Consider the following 9353-nt stretch of genomic DNA (forward strand, 5'->3'; position numbering starts at 1 on the left):
ATATACCTACAGAAAAATCCATCAAGCTGTAAGATGTGTGCACTTTACTGTATGCATGTTATACCTCTGTTAAAAAGTTTTTAAAAGATAATGATGTTGTTAATATTAATCACCTACTATTAGCATGATTGCTATATGCTAATAAATTTGAAAATTTAGAAGTGGGAAAATTCTTTAAAAGGCATAACTTAACTAGTGGGGAGTTCATGCTTAGCATGCACACGAGGTCCTGGGTTCAATCTCCATTGAAAAAAACAAAGCGCAGTTTACCTAAACCGATACAAGAATAAATTTTAAAATCTCACTAGTTGCATATCCATTAAGGAAACTGAATCAGTAATTGAAAGCCTAGTCACAAAGAAAACTCAGGACCCAGATGGCTTCACCAGTAAATTCTTCCAAATATTTAAGGGGGAGATAAAACTTATACAACAAACTCTTCCAAAATAAGAAAGAAAAGAAGCACTTCCCAATTTATTGTATGGGGCCATTATAACCTTGAAATTGAAACATGTTAAGGATATTATGAAGAAAAAAATTATAAGTAAATTTCTCTCTTGAACAGAAATGGAAAAAAAATCTAAACCAAATATTAGCATGTCCAATAAAATAATACATAAAAAGAATAATACATAACTTCAAACTGGGTTTATTCCAGGAATGCAAGATTTATTTAATCTTAGAAAATCAAAGTTACTTATCTCTTTACCAGAATAAAGTACAAAACCCATATGATTATCTCAAAAGGTGCAGAAGAATTTGAAAAAGTTTGACACCCATTCATGATTTAAAAAAAAAAAAAAACTCTTAGCAAAGTAGGAAGAGAAGAAAATTTCCGTAATCTGATAAATGACAAACTACTGAAAGCCTTCCTCTGAGATAGAAAACAAGACAAGGATGTCCCTATCACCATTACTTAACATTGTACTAGAAATTCTAGTCACTGTAATAAAGCAAGAAAATTATACAAAGGTACACAGATTAAAAAGGAAGAATAACCATCATTATTCATAGATAATATAATAGTGTACATAGAAAATATATAGTGTAAATATGTATTATGTATATACATAATTAGTTAATATTGGTCAAACCTGCTATAATCTTACTGATTTTCTGTTTACTTATTTTATCACTTATTGAAAGATGAACATTGGAATCTCTGTATTAGTGAATATGTCTATTTCTCTTTGCAGTTCTATCAGGATTTGTTTTATGTATTTAGAAGCTTTGTTATTAGGGAAAAAAACCTTTAGAATCAATCATGTCCTTTTGTTGAAATGGCCCTATTATTATTATGAAATGGCCCTCTTTATCCGTGTAATAATCTTTGCTCTGAAATCTATTTTGTCTGATATTAATATAGCCCTTTAGTGTTAGTATAACATATCCTATAGCAGTATAGCCACACCAGCATTCTTTTGATTAGTGTTAGCAAGGTATATCTTTTTACTTTTTACTACTTATGTCTTTATTTTGTTGGTGGTGGGGGGAGATAGTTAGGTTTATTCATTAATTTATTTATTTTATTGGAGGTACTGGGGATTGAACCCAGAACCTCATGCATGCTAAGCATGTGCTCTACCACTGAGCCATACCATGCCCCGACTTGTGGGCTTCCTGTAGACAGCATATAGTTGGGTCTTTCTTTTTTTAATCTGCCTTTTAATTAAGTTGTCTAGACCATTTATTGATTGCGATTATTGATATGGTTGAGTTTAAATCTACCATCTTGGTTGCACAACTGTGTACATTTACTAAAAGTCAGGCAGACCACCAGGCTCTGCCCGAGTTACCCCTCCCTGTGCTGTGTTCTGGACACTCACTCCAAGCAGTAGGCTGGGACAGCTGTAGAGCTTAAAGCTTTGTTTCTCTTTTCTTAGGGATCCTTGTCCTGTGCTGCCTGATTTCTAATGTCTGAACCCCATTGCTTCATATATTTTGTCTGGCTTTTAGTTGTTTCAGATGAGAAAGTAAACCCATTCCCTATTACTCCATCCTGGACTAAAGCAGAGGTTCAGATCATTCATTTTAAACATTCGTGTCCCTCAATTCTGTGAAATTTTCTTGTATTAACTTTTTGTCAATGTCCTGCCCTCTTCATTTCCATCTTCTTTTTCTGAAACTCCTATTAGTCAAATATTGTACCTACTGGACTAAGTATTCTATCCTTACCACTCCCATCACTGCATTTTTCTCTTCCTGGGAGCCTCTCAACAGCAAGGGCTTTGTGAATTTTGTCTGCAGTTTACCATCAGAGGCTGGAACAACACCTAGCATATAACGAGTGATCAACAAATTTTATATCTTTACCATTTTGTGCTGCTACCCTCCAAGTGATTTTAGGGGGATGTTTTACTCTTGCAACCATTCTATTGTATATTTAATAAAGAACTCTTTCTTACTCTTTAGAGCTCATTTTTCACTGCATTCTATTCTTCTTAAAATAACTATGAGGGAAGGGTGTGTTTACGTTTTTTCTTCTTCTTCTTCTTCCTTTTTAATTTTGTCTTTCTGTTTCATGCTAGGATTATAGCAGCCATGGTAATGCACCACCCAGATCTCACTTCAAGAGAGCATTTGCCATGAGGAGTGTTGTCAGCTGACAAACTTCAGCTTCCACACTTTCCGAATCAATTGCAGCGTTTGAACTGAGGACACACTTTACCCAGGCAACTCCAGCCAATTACTGAGCACAGTCGGGGGTCTTACCACCTGGACATTTCAGCCCAGCAGGGTCTCCTTTCTAGTGGGCAATCTTGGCTCTGAAGACTCTGAGACTCTGAGCCGCACCACAGTCTGAAACTCCTCCTCCCCAGTCCTCCTTCCTTCCCCCTCTTCTTTCTCACACGTCAGTCCTGCATCATGCGCAGCCCCGCAGTCTGAAGACTTTCCCCGCCTCCTCCTGTTCCCTTTCCCCTTTACTCTCCACAAGCATTACCCACAATCAAGCTCTTGCGCTTCTAACTCCATTTGATGTCTGTTTCCCAGGACCTGAACTGACAAGGGAGTTTTCTTCATTTGCCAGGTGATCCTTGCACAGCCATTTGTATTTAAAGAAAGGCATTAAAAAGCAGACTGGAAGCAGGGAGGGTATAGCTCAGTGGCAGGGTGCAGGCTCAGCATGCATGAATTCCTGAGTTCAATCTCCAGTACCTCTATGTAAAAAAAAGTTTTAAAAAATAATAATAATTTTTTTTTTTAAAAAAGCAGACTGTAAGTTCCATAGGCACAAGTGAGGCTTTTTTACTGGTGTATTTTTGTTTTTAGTGATTGGGCAAAGAGCCAGCTATTTCACTGTAAACCCTCCAATTATTAGTATATGGAATTTTTCTTCAGAGAGTTTCAGTTTCTTCAATAAGAAGCTTGTGATTTTCTGCCTTTCTGTGCAGGGCAGTGGTGGAAAAGGTCAACTGTTCATCCACCCCATGACTCACCCCCGAACCTCTGCCCAGTCTGATGCTTTCAAATCCCTTTCCCCCTTACTATCATCTGTCTTCCTCTGCCCTGGTCACTAAGTCTGTGAGTCTTCCTCAATCCACATCAAGTCATCCAAAATATTGCTCAAATCCTTTATCTGCTGAGATATCATTTTCTCTGTCCTTGTAGATTTATGCCTTCCTTCTTTCTTTAGTAACATTTTAGTGGGATCTTAAAAGGGAAAGGAGATGTAGTTCATCATCATTAACTAAAAGCCTCCACATATGATTGATATTGTCTCACGACCATCTTGGCTGCTTTGTGGAGAATGGATTGCAAAGGGACGCGCATAGAAGCAAGAAAGTCGATAAGGAGGCCACTGCCATAGCAGAGGTGCACGATGAGGGTGACTGGGACTGGGATGTTGGCAATAGGGCTGAAGGGAAAGAGATAAATCAAGATATATTAAGGTAGTGGTTTTAAAAACATGCCCGCTAATTCTTTGCTATGCCTCCCATCAAGAGATGGAACTTAATTCTCCCCTTGAACGCAGACTGGACTTAGTGACTCATTTCTAATGAATAGAACATGGCAGAAGTAACAGTGTGGGACTTTCAAGACAAGATCAGAAAAGGCATTGCAGCTTGCTCTCTGCTCTCTCTTAGGTCATTCATTCTAGGTAAGCCAGCTACCATGTTATGAGGACACTCAAGCAGCTCTGTGATGTCCACATGGCAAGGAATATATGCTTCCTGCCAACCATCAGCACTACCTTAACAAGTATGTGAATGTACCCCGTTGGAAGCAGATCCTCCAGCCCCAACCAGCCTTTGAAATGACTGAACCATCATTGACATTTGACTGCAACCTCCTAAGAGACCCTGAGCCCAGCTAAATCATTTCTGAATTCCTGACCCAAAGAAGCTTGTGTTATATGACATGGTAAATACTTATTATTTTAAGCCACTAAATTTGGGGTGTAAGATATTACATAACAGGTGATAACTAATATACCGAAATTAACACAACATTGTAAATCGACTATACTTCAGTGAAAAAAAAAAAAGAGAAAAAAAGAGGTAACTACTACAGAAAGTGAGGGAGAGAGGAATCAAAGACTTTTTCTTTGTAGTATAGTTAGTTTACAATGTTCTGTCAATTTCTGGTGTGCAACATAATGTCTCAGTCATCAGATCAGAATCAAAGACTTTTATTCTAGGTTTTGAGTCTTAAACAACTGGGTAGATGACAGTACCAATTATCAAAGTAGGAAGCTTGGAATAGGAAAAGGACTAGAAATCACAACACTGATCTTTTTTAATGGAGGTACTGGGGATTGAACCCAGGGCCTTGTGCATGCTAAGCACATGCTCTACCACTGAGCTATACCCACACCCCCTTCAAGTGGATTTTGAAATGCCTTTTAGACATCAAGTGGAGATATCAGGTAGGTGTTGATTATATGTTTCCAGGCTGGAGAAATAATTGAGAGTCCCTGGCATGGGGCTAGCAGTTAAAGCCATGGACACTCAGGGAGAAAAGGTGAAGGGTCCTGGGACCAAGCCCTGGGTCCCTCCCAACTTTAGAAGTAGGACAGAAGAGAAGGAATCAGACAAAGAAGGAGTGGCCAGCAAGACAGGAGGAAATTCAGGAGACAGTAGCAACTCTAAGCCAAGAGCAGAGAGAGTTTCCAGAAGGAAAGAGAGATCAGCTAAGGGACTAGCAGCAGAGCGAGAAGTTCAGAGAAGCAGCTCCTCCCCAGTGACAGTTGTTTTAAATTAACCAGGCTTAATAGTAAGCACAACAGTTACCATTTCCTGAGTGCCTACCAAATGCCTGGCACTTTAATACATTTTCTTGTTGAATTATCACAGTAACTCCAACATTACCCCCATTTCACAGATGAGGGAACTGAGAGGCAGAGAGATTAACTCACTCAAGATCACACAGTTTGTGAAGTGGCAAAAGCCCAGTTGAAATTCAAGCATGGGGGACACCAAAGGCCAGGATCTTGACCACAAGGGATGGGCAGGATGCCAGGGGTCTACTTTTATTTTCTTTTTGCATCTCACCATGAGTGGGTTTTCTCAGTTTTTTGTACCAGGCCCTGGGGAACCTAAGCAAATTTAGGCCTCACAGGGGGGTGTTCCCCAAAGAGTGAGCAAAGAAAGAGGTGGGAAAGAGGACCAAGCCAGGGGGGCGGCTGGGGGAGGGGGTGGAATCTGTGCCTTTTGCCTTTAAAGGAGCAGCATGCAAATTATATTCAAAGCAATATGTAAATGATATGTAAATTGCATTGCAAATGAGCATCTGTTCTTTTTGAGTCAACAGCTCAGGCACTTTTGGGTGAGCCCTCCCCAGCTTTCTCCCCAGGTTGCCCAGGGTCAGTATCTTTTGCAGGGTCTATTAAGTAAACTGGAGAAGTAGCAGGTGCCTCCTCCAAGGCAAACTGGGCTCTGGACAGGAAGAAGAGGGCTGCCTACTATGTCCAGGTAAGTCATTTATCCACACTCTCATCTGACAAATATTTGTTAAGTACCTACTGGTTGTAGGTCCAGAGGCAGATGAAGTAGACAAGTAGGAGACTCATTATTTCCAACTTCTGGGAACATATTTTAGTGGGGAAAATAAATAGATGCAGAAAAGACTCCAGTATCATCTAGAGTCTGCACCAAGTTTTCTCAGCCTCAGCTCTGTTGACATTTTGTGCCAGGCAGTTCTTTGTTGAGGGGGACTATTCTATGCATTTTAGGATATTTGTCTCTCTTTATCCATTAGATGCCAGTAGCACTCTCTCCCCATTTGTGACAACCAAAAATGTCTCCAGACATTGCCAAATGTCCTCTGGGGTGGGGGTAGGGGACCAAAATCACCCCAGCTGAGAACCACTGCCATGAGCTCTTTGGGTGAGTCAACATAGTCAGTGAGCTAGGGGTTCACCTTCAAGGACCCACGTTGTCCCATATTTTTGTATTTTAACCATTGTGGAAGGCAGACAGTCTTTCTCAAATGTCTCATCTAACTTCTTTCCATGACCTTCCCTTGACATCTCAGGTCCTCACCCTGAGCATGTGCTATTACTCAGTCCAGCCCCCAGAGATTCTTAAGATGCGATCAAGGTCACTCCTAAACTAAACGGCCCCAGCCTTGAGCCCTTCAGGCTTTCATGTCTGCTTTTTAGCATTATTCTATCTCTTCTTCCCTTGTCATCAAGTTGTCACCTGCGGGACTGTCACTTACACTCCCATCTCTACTGGCCTCCGTTCCCTTTGATTGGCAGCTTCTAGGAGTTAAAAAACTAGATTTTGCAGATCAGTGTTTTTCTAACTGTGCTCTGCCAAGCACTGGGAGTCCTGCGGGGCCTTGCAGAAACCCCTGGTGGATGGCGGGAGGGGTTGGAAAGGTTTCCAAGAGGTAGGAGGAGTAGAAAGGCAGGTTTCCCTACCCTCCAGCTTCCATCATAGCAGCTGGACTTTTCTCGGTTTTGTTTCTCCCTGCTTCTGCATGATATCCTTTGGACAAAATGTCCCAAGGATAAAAGGCGTTGTGAGACCTAGATGGGGGAGGTTGTAAGAGTAGAGGACTCCCTAACATGTAAAATCTCTGTGCTTTGGTGTGCAGTTGGTGGTGTCCATCATGGTTGTTTGGAGGTCCTTTAAGCTTCCTTCTCAGCTCCGTATTAGTGGGTGGCTGGTGGGGATGCTGACAGGAAAGCATCACTTTACATAGAGGCCAAACCCTCTGTGTATGTGAGCAGGAGACTGGACCGGAGGCAGACCAGGCCTCCAGGCTTCCACATCAGATCATGATACCTCTCCCTGGGTAGAGGAAACCCCAGGAAACGAGGGCCCTAATCCCCCCAGATAGCAAAACAGAGAGTAATTGCACTGAAGTGGCAGGAGAAAGAACTGAGGCAAGACACCTGAGGGAGGAGCAGTTGGGAGCAGCTGTGGAGCAGCCAGCTCTGGGGCAGAAGAGGGTCCAAGCTGCAGGCTGAGGGATAAGCACACCCACTTATACACACACCCCTTCCTGGCCCCTGCCCCAACCAGGGCTGAGTCCAGCACAGATAAAGCTCCAGGCCCGGCAACTTGGCAAGGGGTGGGGGAGCAGGGTCTGGGGCCACACCACATCCTCCCTTCTCTAAGAAGCCCTTTCAGCCGGACTCTTGCCAGACTGTGGCAGAATGTGTGGGGATCTTGTTCCCAAGGGGCTCGGGGGATACAGCAGCCTCTCCCTCCCCGCCCCCCAACCCCCGCCACCCACCGACCTCCAAGCCCGACCGAACCCTCTGGACACAGGCACAATCAGGCATTTCATGCCTCACAAGGGTCAGAATGAAAGGCCTATGTCTGTCTGCTCTCCCCTCCCCCTCTTCCATCTTCAGATTTTTCCATCTGCCCTGGGGCCAAAGCCTCATCTCTCTCCCTCCTTTCCCCCTCCTGCTCGCTAAATTCTTTACAAATATCTGGGAACAGAAGGGATTGCTGTCAATATTCTGCACTGCTTGCCACTAACTCAGATCTGTCACATGCCGGGGAGGGAGTGGAGATGCAATGAGCCTCCTCTATCACTCATGAGAACCAGCCAGCTCAATGACAGCCCAAGGTCACACAGCACCAGCCAGACCTGCCGTACTCCTGCCCATTGCCTCCTTCCCACTCTGCCCTTCTCCATGGTTTGCCCTGCGGATGGGGGAAACCAGATTAGAGGATGAATCCCTCGCCACTTCCCCATGGAGCCAAAAGGCTTCTCCCTTCTGGAAAATCCCCAGACACTGAAATGACCGAGACCTGGAGGAGTTGCTGAACCTAAAAACCAAGTTCACATCAGAGGTCAATGGCTGTGTGCCCCGAGGAAGGTGGGGCTCTCCGTGCTGGCTGCTGATCTCTGATGTATTCTCCCCCACCCCACCCGGAGACCGAAGCCAGACCAGCAGCCAGGAACTGGCGTCACCACTCTCCAAGTCCCACCGCCACCACCCGTGAGCAACCATTCCGGGGCTTGACATTCTGTCAGCTTCACACCAGCTCCCAGGGCCCCAGCCAGGAGCGCTTCCTGGATAAAATATTAAACATGCAAATCTGAGACAGTGCCTTAACGAGCGACAGACTGCACGACCACAGCCTGGCAAAGGAGACGCATGCCGTCCGGGGGTGGGGGGTGAGAAGTATATATAGATATAGACTTTGGATCTATCTGTGCAACGTGTGTATGAGGCAGAGAACAGCAGGGATGGAAAACTACCGCAGCAGCCTCCAGCTCGGGTGGCCTGAGGTCGGCAGGAGGCTGGGGGTGGGAGGTCAGGAGGCTCCTTAAAGCCCAGTTCAGAGTCGGGGATGACAAAAGCCTTTTGTGCTTGGATTCTGTGTGGAGAAGGCCAGAGACTCAGGGCAGGGGAACGGGCATTTGGTTTTGGAGAAGGAAGTTGTTTAGAGGTAAGATCTCAGGGAGGAAGTAAAGAAAGGTGGGAGACAGAGGAGGCAGAGGCCTGGGGAGTCACAGGGAGAACACCTCAACCCCAATGGGGCGCTGGAGGCTCTTTAATGTGATGCCCACCTTGGCCCAGAGGAGTCAGGAGGTTCACGTAGCACTGGGTCAATGTGGTCCTACCTTGTTTGAAATTGACATGAACCTGACAACGATGCTGCTCAAACTTGAATGGCCATGTGCTTCATGAAGATCTCGTTAATAATGCAGGTTCTGATTTAGAAGGTCTGGGTGGGGCCTGAGATTCTGCATTTCCCTCAAGTCTGGGGAGATGCCAGTGCTGCTGGTCCACTGATCCCAACTGAGCAGCTGTGATCTACAAGGAATTAGAACATGGAGCTTACTTTGGCTCAGATGGTCAAAGAACCCACAGGAGTTCTGAGGGACCCAGGGTGCTGATGAAGATGGTGTCTATCCATAGTGTTCAGTGGATCAAGGAATTG

This window comes from Camelus dromedarius, chromosome 16, assembly GCF_036321535.1.
Source record: "Camelus dromedarius isolate mCamDro1 chromosome 16, mCamDro1.pat, whole genome shotgun sequence".
In the NCBI taxonomy this organism is placed as follows: domain Eukaryota; kingdom Metazoa; phylum Chordata; class Mammalia; order Artiodactyla; family Camelidae; genus Camelus; species Camelus dromedarius.